Genomic DNA, 16,671 nt, shown 5'->3' with positions numbered 1-16,671 from the left:
AAATTAACCGTTTTGCCAATTGTGTGTTTTAGGTGTGTTGGTGCGTTAAGAGTTTAGGAAACTTGTTAAATGTATTGAAAAAACTGTCATAGCGATTGTAAAAAACTGTAAATGCAACATTTCACATCAAAATAGAGTGCAGGTCTAAAAAAAAAAAAAAATCAACTGAGAAGAGCGCCGTCTAGTGGCTTCAAAATGTATTAATTTGTGTCATGTCCTATAACCGCCTATAGGCGGCCTATAGCTTTTTTATTTATTTATTTGATTTATTCCCATTCGGAAAGAAAAAAAATTATTACTAAGCAACCACTGAATGGAACAACACAAATTATATATCATTTTAAAGCTTAGGATCTCAGCTTTTTAATGCATCTAATTACATTTATTAACTCCTAACGAGTGCTGAGTAATCCCTCTAAAACCGAGTGTACCGCCAGCAGGCGCCACCTAGCTGCGAAAATATTCTTTACCATATTTTTAAAAAATCTTGCCTTGATTAACACAAAGTTGATGTCATTTGAAAGCTTAGAGTCTGAACTTTACAGTGAATGTATCCACTTTGAAAAACTCTTAAGTATTGCTGAGTTATTTGCTGATAAATAGAATTTCTTTTTTTTTCATAATCTATAAAATAATGTACTGCAATGTGTCAAAAACATCATACAGCTCATGAAACATTCTCAGATAATTGAAAATGGCACTTCATTTTTTACAGCATATTATTACAATTAAAATGAGCCCAAAATTAACATAATCTATTGCTTTTATGACAAGATATTCTTCATGAAGAAAAAATTGCCCATGAGGGGGTGTCAAAGACTGTACAAAAAGGCTATCTCTTTTCCAAATGCTGTAACTTTTGATTCCTTTGTCCAAAAATTATTATTTTTTTATCCAGATGCAGCTAACATGTAGGGGGACTTCACTAAAAAAGAATTTTCCTCCTACCTTATTTCCTTCCTGAGTTATTCCATGACAAATAAGAAAGATATGCAAAATCATAATAAAAATTATATATATATATTGTCTTTTATCCGCTGTTTCTTGGCAGGACAATGTCCAAATGTAATGTAATTTATATTTTAAAAAAATTTAAAAAGAGTTCTTTCAAACGATACCTACCTTTTGACTCTCCTTGCTATAGTTTTGGAGTTATTATGATTATATCATTTTTATATAGTTTGGGGCAAAATTTGCTGTTTCAGTCTTACCAGTTCATTTCTCTCTCTGTGTGTGTGTGTTTGTGTGTGTAGGTGTGTGTGTGTGGGGGGGAGGGTGTCTTATTTGCACTCTTGATGTTCTAGAGTGTCACCCCTTCATTGCTGTACACTTTTTTTAAGCACAGTGGCTGATCTGTAGCTTGTACCACCAAAAGTTTCTCTGAGTTTTCCTATTTTTTCGTATTTCCCATTCATTTCCTATGTCGCCCGTTTTCGGGCGGGAGGAAGCTAAGTGTGACTTTTTTTTTTACGACCCTTTAACATATCAGAATCATCTCCTTGATTTTTTTGTGTGTTCATATAGGTAATAAAACAAAAGTCACCAAGTTTCACCCCCATCCGATGAAGCAAAAAAATTAAACAATTCGAAACGTTCAAGTTTTCGCCCGTTTTCGGGCGAAGAAGCCCAGAGGGTTAATGGGTTTACAAGGGTTATGCCAAATTCCAATTGCAATATGTAACATAGCCTCATTTAATTTGGAGAAAAGGCTAAATCTGGGAAGTATGATAATTGGACAAGTCGTAAGAAACCCTAGAATAAAATCCATATTTGGAACTAGGGGCTTAATAGCAATACAAACCCTCCATATAATACTTGTTTCAGGTAACCTGATAAAGTATTATCTTGAGGTCCCATATATGAAGTATATAGAGTTTGCTTCTACCCTATTGGTGATTTTGTATCTGATGATACTTGCCACCAGGAGGATAGAAATTGAAGGTACAAAGATGACTGTTTATGGAATAACTATAATAACGGCTGCATTAATGATAATGATGATTGCAGAGTATTATGATGATCATGTAATGTGTGGTATAGCAATATTGATAGTTAGTAATGACTGGTTATATGTAACAGAACTGATAAAAGCTGGTAAAGAATGTTGTCTCAATATTGAGCTGACAAACCCTTTTGTAACTTACGAATAGGATGCCTCAGCTCCTGGATGGCAGAAGAAAAGATACATAAACTGCATCACAGATGAAATTTGTGGACCAAGAAATGTAGTTAAAAGATCGACAAATTGTGTTATATGTGGAATGCTTCCAGGAGGTGTAAGAATAAGATGTTTTTTGATGAATCAGTGGCAAGACCTCTGTTCAAATTGTACTGTAATACAAAATGTGAAAATGAATGAGATTGGACAAGTGACTGTAACTCAACGAGGAAGGAGAATGGACCGTAGTGGTCCCTGGGTGTCAGAGAATTATATAAAATGGTGTATGACAATGAAGTTTAAATGCTGTAAGGTCAGTGAAATTCTAACCGTACAGGCGGGCTGCAGAAATAATTATACAGCTACTAAATATCACCTGGAACCAAGGGTATATCAAAAGAAAAAGAGAAATGGAGGTTTAAAAGAAATAATAGGAATTGTTTACAGGCATTGGATTTTGGATAAACCAAGCCAACCCGGAAGTGCTAAACAGAAGTTCAGCTATAGTTGTGTTTATGTTCCAACAGAACGTTCTCATCTCAAAGGCCCCGGGAAATTGGACGATGGTACCTTTGACCCTGGATGTGGCCGAAAGAGGGCTCATCTTCGCAGTCAACCAGTTAAATCTGGACAAACTGCTGAAGGTCTGGCGGAACAACCACGAGTTTCAGTGGCAGTCAGCACTCAAACCGTGGTACAGGCAGAAGGTTATCCAGAGTCTGAGAACCTGGTGTCTTCAAGCTGGGATGAGCCAGGATCAAGCCAACTCATTAAAAGTAATGATATGTAAAAATGATGGAATTAGTCATCGCCTGTACGAAGTAGAATTTGACGGCATTACTCCAAGTATTTACTGTACTGATTTTGTAAGCAAAATGGATAGATTTGGTGTAAGAGATTTTGTAGGTAAACTGAAACAAAGACCCAGAAAACGTAGAGTTAGGTTGAACAAGTGCAGAAGGATCAAGGAAGCTCATTCAATGCCGAGAGGGGGTGTGATGCCAAGTCAGGAGGCTCCACCTGAGAGCGACATTTCATTCACTTCAACCACACCTCAATCTCGACGTCAGCGCAGAAAGGGTCACAATAAAAAACCTGCAGCTGCAGATGCGCTCTCTGGGTTACTACAGCACATGATTCTCTAAAAAATATTGTTGGGGATAAAGAGTTTTCAGTCCATCTCTGCCTCTCTCAAGTCACATGAGAGAGCAGTGACAAGGGTCTTTGTTCATACATACAAAGGAACTACTGTATCTTCGGAGGGATAGCCACTGACTCTACAGTCAGGCGGGTACAGAAATAGACTACACTAGCAGTACGGGATCAGCAGTTGTACATGTGATTGAAATCATGTGTGCCTTAAAATAATGAAGGTATCTCAAAATTGGGTGTTACGGTTGTGATGCTTTTGTTGTTGTTCCTGCTGTCTCCTTCTTTAGGATTGGTCCTGGACTTTATGAGAAGCCGTTGGTGGTTGGACCAGAGAAAGAGGCCTGGACTATAAAATCCCCTGGAATTCCTCTGGAGGGAGCTCTCTGTTTTTTTTGCTTGCACTTTGTTGTACTGTGTGTTTGACCTGTGAAAGTGTAACACAATGTCTGCTGTGCTCTTCCTGTGTAGAGTTAACAGAGTGCTGTTAGCCACCTAATTCTGGGTGATATGTTTTTAGAAACCTCAATGCTTGTGATTACATCTGTTATATACCAGCTACATGACTTTGAGAAGCTGTAGGGGGTGAGTGCCTCGTTTTTTTTGTAGGCCAAAAGGCCTTCACTTTTCTCCTGTTTACTGGATAGTTAAGGAGATAGGGTACTTTTTCTGTATCTTTTGTTTTTTTTATTTGTGATCATTAGGGAAGTTAGCTTTCTTGTGGGAAAGTTAGTTTCTGTTTGTTTGTTATTTTGGCATTAGCTCACCCCTGAAGATTTTGCTTCATATATTGCTTTGTTTGATTTAATTGATTTACTCAAAACACTTTGTAAACTCTGAGATACCATATTCTGAAAACAATCAAGAGAGCAAGAGAAGTCAAATAAAAAGACTAACTGAGAAGCATTGTGTTGTTGTTTATGTTACTTCCCTGACCTAGACCAGGGTCCGTAACATAAATTGGGGGCTCGTCCATTGCATATCAATGAATGTAGTTGATATTAGTTATACAAGCATTTTTTGCCTGGTAATTTTTCTTTGGTGCTTGACGAATTTGAGGAGTATTAGCATGGAATTTGATTTAACGTCGTTTACATTGTCTCCTACCACGGAGGAATTTAATAAGTGTCGTAAAGCTGATTTGTTACAAATTGCAGATTTCTTTAATATTGGTGTTCATAGGGAGGGGCCAAAACGATTGGTTAAAGAAGAGTTGCATAGCAAACTGGTGGAGGCTAGAATTTTGCCAGATGAATCTGTGGAAGGAGTAATTGAGAAGGGTGCTGAGGCAGCAGTAGATGGAGATATCTTTCCTTTTTCAAGCATAGATCCTAGTCATTCTCGATTTGATCCTATGCTGGCTATTAAATTGAAGGAGTTGGACCTGCAGTTAAAGAAACAGGATTATGACGCGCAGCTTCTTCATTTTCGGACTCTTGAGTTAGAGGCTGATAATAAATTTAAATTACGCAGTTTGGAATTGCAAGCTAGATCGTCACCTAATGTGCCTGTGCCTGTGCCCAGGTCTAGACCACCATCTCCTCGTTTGCCAGGGAATGTTCCAATTTCACCTGCACAGAATCAAAGTCCACCCGCTACCTCTTCTGTTGGTGCGTCTGCGACCAGCTTTGATGTGAGTAAATACGTTACACTTGTTCCTCCTTTTAGAGAGACGGAGGTAGACTCCTATTTCGTCGCTTTCGAACGCATAGCAGCTACATTACGTTGGCCAAAAGAGTTGTGGTCGCTGCTATTGCAGTGTAAATTAGTGGGTAAAGCTCAGGAAGTGTGTACAGCTTTACCTATTGAGCAAAGTTTGAATTACGATACAGTTAAAGCTGCTGTTTTGAGAGCGTACGAATTAGTACCTGAAGCTTATCGACAGAAATTCAGGAACCATCAGAAAATTACCAGTCAAACATTCGGCGAGTTTGCTCGTGAGAAAACGGTGTTGTTTGATAAATGGTGTGCAGCAAGCAGAGTTACAACATTTGAGCAATTACGTGAACTCTTGTTGTTAGAGGATTTTAAAAGTTGTGTTTCAGAGAACATTGTTGTATATCTGAATGAACAGAAGGTCTTGTCTGTGACTAATGCCGCTGTTTTGGCAGATGAATTTGTGCTCACGCACAAAACTGTTTTTACTCCGTCTGTGTGTAGAGAGAAACCTGGTTCATCTGTTGAGTTTCCTGTGAGAAACAGCTCAAGGGTTTTTTTTAAGGGTAAAGGAAAAGGAGAGAATAGAGAAGCAGCTTCGAATGTGTTTCGTAATACCAATGTGGCTCGGGAGGGAGAGAGGCGCGTTTGTTTTTTCTGTCGCGAGCCAGGACATTTGATTGCTGATTGTAAACGCTGGAATCAGATTAAACCTCCTGAGTAACCAAAGGGAGTTGCTCTGGTTCATACTGCTCCCTCTGTGTTTAATTCTATTAATTCGCATACAAATTTATACTGCCCTTTTATTATGAACGGTGCAGTATCTCTCACAGGGGAGCAGGGAAATTTGAAGCCGATTACAATCTTGCGAGACACTGGTTCGGTTCAATCCTTTATTGTGGAAAGCGCACTAGACTTCTCAGAACAGTCATCCTGCGGATCAAGCGTGTTAATCCGTGGTATTGAGCTCGGCTGTGTTAAAGTTCCTTTGCATTCCGTTTACCTTCAATCTGATTTGTTTACAGGAATTGTAAGTTTGGGAGTACGTGCTCAGCTTCCGATAGAAGGAGTAGGTCTGATACTAGGCAATGATATTGCTGGGGGTAAGGTGTTTCCTCAGCCCATTGTTGTGGATCAGCCAGATGTGTCTGGGTTTTGTGAACAGCTTGATGTAGGTCAACAGTTTCCCTCTGTTTTTACTGCCTGTGCGGTAACCCGTGCTCAGACTAGAAAGTTTGATGATGTTTTAGATGTGTCTGAAACATTTATGACTGATAAAGTTGACAGAAATGAATGTATGCAGGATGTTTCTCCTAATGTGTGTGTTTCTGACCAGGATGTTGTAGTCCAGTTGGAGTCTATGCTTGGGGCCGGAAAAGAACAGCTGGCGGCCGCACAGAAAGCTGACCCGTCTCTAGCCAAGTGTCTCGCTGAGGCTGTACAAAAAGATGTAGTAGATAAAGATGTGGCTTATGTTTGGGAGGATGGAGTGCTTATGCGTAAGTGGTCCCCATCAGAGAAGGATCTGAGCTGGAAGACTGTGTTTCAAGTAGTGGTCCCTCATAATTATCGTGAACAGATTTTGTGTTTAGCTCATGATCATGCTCTCTCTGGTCATCTCGGAGTAAACAAGACTTTCGGTCGCATTCTTCGCTATTTTTTTTGGCCTGGCTTGAAAAAAGCGGTTTCAGAGTACTGTCGATCCTGTCATGTGTGCCAGCTAGCTGGTAAACCTAATCAGGGAATTCCTAGTGCTCCTCTTCATCCTATTCCAATTGTGTCGGAGCCATTTGAGAGAATTATTATTGATTGCGTTGGTCCATTACCCAAGACTAAGTCTGGTTATCAATATTTGCTGACTCTAATGTGTGCTGCTACTCGGTACCCCGAGGCGATTCCTATGCATACCATTAGAGCTAAGAATGTGACTAAAGAACTGGTCAAATTTTTCTCTACATTTGGTATTCCCAGAGTTATACAGTCAGATCAAGGTACAAATTTTACCTCCAAGCTGTTTTCTCAGGTTCTGGACTGTTTGTCTGTAAAGCATAAACTTTCTAGTGCCTATCACCCAGAGTCACAGGGAGCACTAGAACGCTTTCATCAGACCTTGAAAAGTATGTTGCGTGCGTACTGTTTTGAAACTGGGAAAGATTGGGATGAGGGCGTTCCCTTGGTTATGTTTGCTGTACGAGAAACCGTTCAGGAATCCTTAGGTTTTAGTCCTGCCGAATTAGTGTTTGGGCACACTGTGCGGGGCCCGTTAAAACTGTTTCGTGAACAGTTGTTGGCAGAGACAACCCCCCAAACGAGCGTACTCGAGTTTGTGAATTCCTTCAGAGAACGCCTACGCCGAGCTCGTGAAGTGGCACTTTCGGAGTTGGGCCACACTCAAATTAAAATGAAGACCCGCTTTGATAAAAAGAGTGTTTATCGAAGTTTCCAGGAAGGTGATTTGGTGCTCGTCTTCCTTCCTCTTCCAGGGTCCTCATTGCAGGCAAAGTTCTCGGGTCCTTATACTATCAAGCAGAAATTAAGTGACACAGATTATGTCATTAATACTCCTGACAGAAAGCGAAAGACCAGAGTGTGTCACATTAACATGCTTAAGGCCTATGTAATGAGAGATGTAACTCCGAAGGATGTAGCTCAGAGTTTGCCAAAAGCCACTGATTCCATCTCTGCTGCTATGGCAGCTGTGTATTGTCCTGAGGAGGATGGGCTTAGGATGCGAGATGTTTCGTGTGCTCTGTTGGACAATTCAAAGCTTTTAGTGGATTTAAAGTCCCATTTGTGTTATTTGAGTGAAGCGTGTCAAAGTGATGTTGTTGCGCTCATTGAAAAGTTTCCTGTTCTTTTTTCTGATGTGCCTAGTCAAACCACAGTGTTGGAACATGATATTGATGTGGGTGATTGCTCTCCTATCAAGCAAAATTTCTATCGTGTAAACCCCATCAAGAGAGAAATAATGCAAAAAGAGTCTGCATACTTGTTAGAACACGGTTTTGCTGTGCCAAGTTCCAGTCCATGGAGCTCACCCTGTCTGTTGGTGCCTAAATCAGATGGGAAATTTCGGTTTTGCACAGATTACCGCAAGGTAAATTCCATCACGAAACCTGATTCCTATCCTTTACCAAGGATGGATGATTGTATTGATAGGGTTGGCGCTGCAAAGTTTGTAACCAAGCTTGACCTGTTAAAAGGTTACTGGCAGGTACCCTTGACCGCCAGGGCTTCAGAAATCTCTGCCTTTGTTACGCCTGATCATTTCCTGCAGTACAAGAGGATGGCTTTCGGGATGCGAAACGCACCCGCCACTTTCCAACGCCTAATGAGAATAGTGCTGGCTGGGTTAGAAAACTGTGAGGCATACCTGGATGACATTGTTGTTTATTCATCTGATTGGGAACAGCATCTAACAAGTTTATATGCAGTTTTTCATCGACTAAGTGATTCATCTCTTACATTGAATCTTGCCAAATGTGAGTTCGGTAAAGCGGTCGTGACATATCTTGGGAAATGTGTGGGTCAGGGACAGGTGCGTCCTGTCAATGTGAAAATTGAGTGCATAATTGACTTTCCAGCTCCCAAAACGAAACGAGAGCTGCGTCGTTTCTTGGGAATGACGGGATATTACCGTGCTTTTTGCAAGAATTTTGCTGAAGTTGCATCACCCCTTACTAACTTACTGAGTCAATCCAAAGTTTTTGAGTGGAGTTCAGAATGTCAGTCAGCTTTTGATGCTGTTAAAACATTGCTGTGTAGTGCCCCAGTTCTATCAGCTCCGAATTTTTCACGACCATTTAAATTGGAAGTGGATGCGAGTGAGGTGGGAGCAGGCGCAGTCCTTATTCAGGAGGATGTTACTGGAATTGATCACCCAGTATGCTATTTTTCAAGGAAGTTTACGAAATCGCAGCGACATTATAGTACAATCGAAAAAGAGGCTCTTGCACTGTTGCTTGCACTTCAGCATTTCGAAATTTATCTTGATGCTTGTATGTCCCTATCCTGGTGTATACTGACCATAATCCCCTGGTTTTTCTGTTCCGGATGTCGAATTCAAATCATAGACTGATGCGCTGGTCTCTTTTGATACAAGGTTTTAATTTGGAAATTCGGCACAAGAAGGGATGTGAAAATGTGCTTGCCGATGCCTTGTCACGTGCACCATGTAACCTTGAGGATTAAGAATTGTTTTGTGATTACAAATAATTATTTGTAATTTTAAGGGTGGGGGTGTTACGGTTGTGATGCTTTTGTTGTTGTTCCTGCTGTCTCCTTCTTTAGGATTGGTCCTGGACTTTATGAGAAGCCGTTGGTGGTTGGACCAGAGAAAGAGGCCTGGACTATAAAATCCCCTGGAATTCCTCTGGAGGGAGCTCTCTGTTTTTTTTGCTTGCACTTTGTTGTACTGTGTGTTTGACCTGTGAAAGTGTAACACAATGTCTGCTGTGCTCTTCCTGTGTAGAGTTAACAGAGTGCTGTTAGCCACCTAATTCTGGGTGATATGTTTTTAGAAACCTCAATGCTTGTGATTACATCTGTTATATACCAGCTACATGACTTTGAGAAGCTGTAGGGGGTGAGTGCCTCGTTTTTTTTGTAGGCCAAAAGGCCTTCACTTTTCTCCTGTTTACTGGATAGTTAAGGAGATAGGGTACTTTTTGGCGGGGGTGGTGTGGCGCAATGGATAAGACACATGCCTTTGGTGTGAGAGACCCGGGTTCGAATCCACTGTGAGACACCAATGTGTCCCTGAGCAAGACACTTAACCCCTAGTTGCTCCAGAGGCGTGCGACCTCTGACATATATAGCAATTGTAAGTCGCTTTGGATAAAAGCGTCAGCTAAATGAATAAATGTAAATGTAAATGTACTTTTTCTGTATCTTTTGTTTTTTTTATTTGTGATCATTAGGGAAGTTAGCTTTCTTGTGGGAAAGTTAGTTTCTGTTTGTTTGTTATTTTGGCATTAGCTCACCCCTGAAGATTTTGCTTCATATATTGCTTTGTTTGATTTAATTGATTTACTCAAAACACTTTGTAAACTCTGAGATACCATATTCTGAAAACAATCAAGAGAGCAAGAGAAGTCAAATAAAAAGACTAACTGAGAAGCATTGTGTTGTTGTTTATGTTACTTCCCTGACCTAGACCAGGGTCCGTAACATGGGATATAAAAAGAAGAAGACCTGGACAAGTCTTCGCTCATCCTTGCAATCTCCAGTCCTGGACGCCAGCAGTTCCTGGGCGCAAGAAGCTGTAAAACCTAGCTAACATTACTCTGTTAAGTTTAGTACTCTATTAAAATCTGTAACAAGTATATCTTTCATTTTGATTCTTTTAATAAATTTTGTTAAACATTTATTACAAATCATCTGACTGGAACTTGGATTTTTGAGTACGCTTCACCTTTTCTTTCCTGGATCAGGACGATCCCAACCGGGGGGAACACTACAGAGGGTGAGCATGACTTTTGATATGTGAATAATCAGTGTGTGCTTTGATTGATTAATAGCCTAGCCAAAGAGGCAGCTTACGACAGGGTTATTGTTGTATAGCGAACACGGTTGAAGAGTACCTAAACAGGTAGACTTAGACTACGAAGGGGACATTTATTATATTTATAGTCCTTATTATCTTTATAATAAAATACGAATTTGTAGAGACTGATCACCTAACTCTTAAAAGTACGACTAAGGGATAGGCTCCTTAGTTATCGCGGGATTATCCATATATCCTGGATAGGATGTAGGATAATTTGGAACGGTATTAATCGTATAAACTTTTACACAATGCTAATGTAATGTTTTACATGGCATTCCTTGAATCTTATGCCATGACACTCCACCCCATGCCCCAAAACCCATGACATTTCATTCCAAGAAATTTCCAAGAATCCTTGCCATGAAATTCTAGTGCATCCCCAAAACTTCAGTCCACGACATCACAGTCAAACTCCAAGAATCACACTGCATCCCCCACCCCCAAAAAACACGAACAGCCTTCCATAAACAAATTCTTCTTCCGGTAAACATCACAAGATGGTATCCCATGAAATTCCGTTGAAGTCCATTCTATAAACATGTCCAATTTGATGAAATGTCATGACTTGAAATTGACAAGGAAAATGCCATAGAATCCCATACATTGCACTAAAGTGTTACTTTAAAGTCCATGTAACGCAGGTCAGTGTTACTGTAATGTTGGGTTAATTCTAGCATGAACAGAAATGCAGTGCTTGGTCCACGTTAATGCATTTCTGGGTAAACCTGCCAGAGGGTTAAAGACTCTAGCTTGAGCCCGCAGCCAAAGGTTGGGTCTGTCAGAAGTGGGATTCGAACCCACGCCTCCAGGGGAAACTGCGACCTGAACGCAGCGCCTTAGACCGCTCGGCCATCCTGACGTGACGGCTCAGGGTGAGCAGTACTGTTGGAGCTGCACCGAACGGCAGGTGGTCTAGAAGCTAGTGCGTCACCGCTCACAGCTAGTCACCGCCCGTGCCTCGTTGGCGCAGTTAGGCAGCGCGTCAGTCTCATAATCTGAAGGTCGTGAGTTTGAGCCTCACATGGGGCAGTCTGGTGCTTTTTGATGCAGGGGAGCGTGTAAATAAAAGAGCTGCTTTCGGTATTCCCTTTTGTGCGCTTGTTCATTTCTTCATATGCAGTGTAATTGAAATCCAGTGTTTTTGTAGGACTAATGTTGAACAAAGGCAGTAATAGTATTACTCTCATATTCATGTAATATGTGTCAGTGTTGTTACAATGTTTTGTTAAGGCTAATACAATTCTTTCATTCTAATGACATGTCTTGTCAATGCTAATGTAATGTTTTACATGGCATTCCTTGAATCTTATGCCATGACACTCCACCCCATGCCCCAAAACCCATGACATTTCATTCCAAGAAATTTCCAAGAATCCTTGCCATGAAATTCTAGTGCATCCCCAAAACTTCAGTCCACGACATCACAGTCAAACTCCAAGAATCACACTGCATCCCCCACCCCCAAAAAACACGAACAGCCTTCCATAAACAAATTCTTCTTCCGGTAAACATCACAAGATGGTATCCCATGAAATTCCGTTGAAGTCCATTCTATAAACATGTCCAATTTGATGAAATGTCATGACTTGAAATTCCAAGAAAAGTGCAGGAAAATGCCATAGAATCCCATACATTGCACTAAAGTGTTACTTTAAAGTCCATGTAACGCAGGTCAGTGTTACTGTAATGTTGGGTTAATAGGCTTTATGCCCAGCTCCACTACTTCCTGAACTTCAGCCAGCTCCTTTGTTTCCTGTCTGCAATTATTGGACAAACTGATTAATCCAGGTGTGCCTGACCTCAGTAACAATAATCAGACACACCTGGATTAATCAGTTTGTCCAATAATGGCAGACAGGAAACAAAGGAGCTGGCTGAAGTTCAGGAAGTAGTGGAGCTGGGCATAAGGCCTATTCTAGCATGAACAGAAATGCAGTGCTTGGTCCACATTAATGCATTTCTGGGTAAACCTGCCAGAGGGTTAAAGACTCTAGCTTGAGCCCGCAGCCAAAGGTTGGGTTTGTCAGAAGTGGGATTCGAACCCACGCCTCCAGGGGAGACTGCGACCTGAACGCAGCGCCTTAGACCGCTCGGCCATCCTGACATGACGGCTTAGGGTGAGCAGTACTGTTGGAGCTGCACCGAACGGCAGATGGTCTAGAAGCTAGTGCGTCACCGCTCACAGCTAGTCACCGCCCGTGCCTCGTTGGCGCAGTTAAGCAGCGCGTCAGTCTCATAATCTGAAGGTCGTGAGTTCGAGCCTCACACGGGGCACTCTGGTGCTTTTTGATGCAGGGGAGCGTGTAAATAAAAGAGCTGCTTTCGGTATTCCCTTTTGTGCGCTTGTTCATTTCTTCATATGCAGTGTAATTGAAATCCAGTGTTTTTGTAGGACTAATGTTGAACAAAGGCAGTAATAGTATTACTCTCATATTCATGTAATATGTGTCAGTGTTGTTACAATGTTTTGTTAAGGCTAATACAATTCTTTCATTCTAATGACATGTCTTGTCAATGCTAATGTAATGTTTTACATGGCATTCCTTGAATCTTATGCCATGACACTCCACCCCATGCCCCAAAACCCATGACATTTCATTCCAAGAAATTTCCAAGAATCCTTGCCATGAAATTCTAGTGCATCCCCAAAACTTCAGTCCACGACATCACAGTCAAACTCCAAGAATCACACTGCATCCCCCACCCCCAAAAAACACGAACAGCCTTCCATAAACAAATTCTTCTTCCGGTAAACATCACAAGATGGTATCCCATGAAATTCCGTTGAAGTCCATTCTATAAACATGTCCAATTTGATGAAATGTCATGACTTGAAATTCCAAGAAAAGTGCAGGAAAATGCCATAGAATCCCATACATTGCACTAAAGTGTTACTTTAAAGTCCATGTAACGCAGGTCAGTGTTACTGTAATGTTGGGTTAATTCTAGCATGAACAGAAATGCAGTGCTTGGTCCACATTAATGCATTTCTGGGTAAACCTGCCAGAGGGTTAAAGACTCTAGCTTGAGCCCACAGCCAAAGGTTGGGTTTGTCAGAAGTGGGATTCGAACCCACGCCTCCAGGGGAGACTGCGACCTGAACGCAGCGCCTTAGACCGCTCGGCCATCCTGACGTGACGGCTCAGGGTGAGCAGTACTGTTGGAGCTGCACCGAACGGCAGGTGGTCTAGAAGCTAGTGCGTCACCGCTCACAGCTAGTCACCGCCCGTGCCTCGTTGGCGCAGTTAGGCAGCGCGTCAGTCTCATAATCTGAAGGTCGTGAGTTCGAGCCTCACACGGGGCAGTCTGGTGCTTTTTGATGCAGGGGAGCGTGTAAATAAAAGAGCTGCTTTCGGTATTCCCTTTTGTGCGCTTGTTCATTTCTTCATATGCAGTGTAATTGAAATCCAGTGTTTTTGTAGGACTAATGTTGAACAAAGGCAGTAATAGTATTACTCTCATATTCATGTAATATGTGTCAGTGTTGTTACAATGTTTTGTTAAGGCTAATACAATTCTTTCATTCTAATGACATGTCTTGTCAATGCTAATGTAATGTTTTACATGGCATTCCTTGAATCTTATGCCATGACACTCCACCCCATGCCCCAAAACCCATGACATTTCATTCCAAGAAATTTCCAAGAATCCTTGCCATGAAATTCTAGTGCATCCCCAAAACTTCAGTCCACGACATCACAGTCAAACTCCAAGAATCACACTGCATCCCCCACCCCCAAAAAACACGAACAGCCTTCCATAAACAAATTCTTCTTCCGGTAAACATCACAAGATGGTATCCCATGAAATTCCGTTGAAGTCCATTCTATAAACATGTCCAATTTGATGAAATGTCATGACTTGAAATTCCAAGAAAAGTGCAGGAAAATGCCATAGAATCCCATACATTGCACTAAAGTGTTACTTTAAAGTCCATGTAACGCAGGTCAGTGTTACTGTAATGTTGGGTTAATTCTAGCATGAACAGAAATGCAGTGCTTGTTCCACATTAATGCATTTCTGGGTAAACCTGCCAGAGGGTTAAAGACTCTAGCTTGAGCCCGCAGCCAAAGGTTGGGTTTGTCAGAAGTGGGATTCGAACCCACGCCTCCAGGGGAGACTGCGACCTGAACGCCAGCTGCCGAAGGATAGTCCGACAATATGGGGCTAATGTTGAACAATGTTGAACGCCACAGCCAATCACGTCGAAGCGCTATAACATTTGCAGCCAATCAGAGAGCGCCATTCTTAACATTTTCTTATAATTTTCAACATCTGACCAATCAGAGTACAAGATTTTCTTATCATTTTCAACATTTGACCAATCAGAGTACAAGGAAATGTCGACGGCACGTTTACGCTTATCACCGCTAGGTGAAGTCAGGAAGCTAACCAAGTGTCAATCAAGTTGCCGAACTGAGCCGAAGGTGTACGAAGTAATGACATTATCCTCGGGGGTGTGTCAGAGGTCAAAAAAGTTCAGTTGACGTCGAGCATCACTGTCACGGAGGTCAGGCAGCTCATTTGAACGGCGGACATTTTTTTTGCACTGGGAGATTCAGAGATTTGAGACAGTGGGGGTGGGGATGTTGAGTGAATGGATGGTTTAAAGTGGTGAGATGTTTCTCTCTTGTTCTTTTAAAGGAGGATACAAACTTTACTCCCTCTTTCTCTCTAATTTCACAGTTTGTATCTCCCCTTCAAAGAAAGATCATGAATAAAAATAAATATGACACACGTCCTGGAAAATGACAATAAATTAATTTGCCATTCATTCTGCTAAGTTAGAAATGCATGTATTCTATATTAAATGTGTCATAATGTTTACAGATTGAAAGATGTCCGATGCAGTCTCGCGGCCAGACGACCTTGCTCGGAGCGGTCCCAAAATGCATGTGTGGTTTTCACACTCAAAAGGTAATAATGTGAAGATGTAACTTGTATTTTTTTTTATAATTTACTGAACATATTCTTCTCGTTCAAAATGATTGTAGCCTATGTATTTTTGTGGTTGTCTTAAGCAGGCCACATCCTCTGTTGGACAAGCACCAAGGGTTGTGGAACAACAGTCTGCCGCTACTGGACCAGCACTGGAGGTCATGGAGCAGAGTCAGCGTCAGCTCCCAGCCCAGCCCACTTCATCTAAAATAATACCAAGTTTGTCAAAGGTAATAACATTTTTTGGTAACACTTTATTTTATGGTGCCCTTGATACAGAGTAATTACTTAATTAATTACTTATTATACCATGGTCAGGGTGAATACTCGATTCTGATTGGCTGCAGGGTGTCCGTTAAAAAGTGATAATGGACACCTAGGAAAGGCGTCCCGTCAATTTGCCTGATGACAGTTCTAAATGATTGCGCTGGCTCAAACTCACTGATCAACTGCTGCGGTCGCAGGTGACGCTGCGCGTCGGACGGTTCACGCCTCGCCGTCGTCCATTAAAACCTGATAATGGACACCTCGAAGGGCATTAACCCTTACGTAATAGACTTTGTAATAACATGTAACAAAATGTACTTAACATGTAACTAAGTTATGGAACAGCCTATACTTACAGATTGTAATTACGCACATGTAATAGGCAGCTACTGTTACACATGTGTAACAAGCCGAGTCTGTTACATCCGTGTTACGGACTTAGTACACTGTAATTATGTAAGAAAGTACTTAGTATAACACAATGTAACAACAAGTACTTAAATATGTTAGGCTACTAAGGTCTGCAGTTACACATGGTAAATGTGTATGTTCTGTAGCATTACTTGTATGTAACATAAAATAAAGTGTATCAAGATTGTACTTAAGTGCACTTCCTGTGTATCTACATATGTTATCCATCTGAATTAACCCACTAGTTCACAGCTTAAATACATGCATTAGCTTCCTAATTACATTGCAATTACAAAATATTACACCGGTATAAGCTACGTAAAATAAAGTGTATCAAGAATGTACTTAAGTGTACTTTGTGTGTATCTATAAACCTTATCCAACTCGGCTTGTTACACGTGTAACAGTAGCTGCCTATTACATGTGTGTAATTACAATCTGTAAGTATAGACTGTTCCATAACTTAGTTACATGTTAAGTACATTTTGTTACATGTTATTACAACGTCTATTACTAAGTACCTAATTAAGTAATTACTCTGTAT

This window comes from Squalius cephalus, assembly GCF_949319135.1.
Source record: "Squalius cephalus genome assembly, contig: scaffold_57, whole genome shotgun sequence".
Classification (NCBI taxonomy): Eukaryota; Metazoa; Chordata; class Actinopteri; order Cypriniformes; family Leuciscidae; genus Squalius; species Squalius cephalus.
This window is presented reverse-complemented; position numbering follows the sequence as displayed.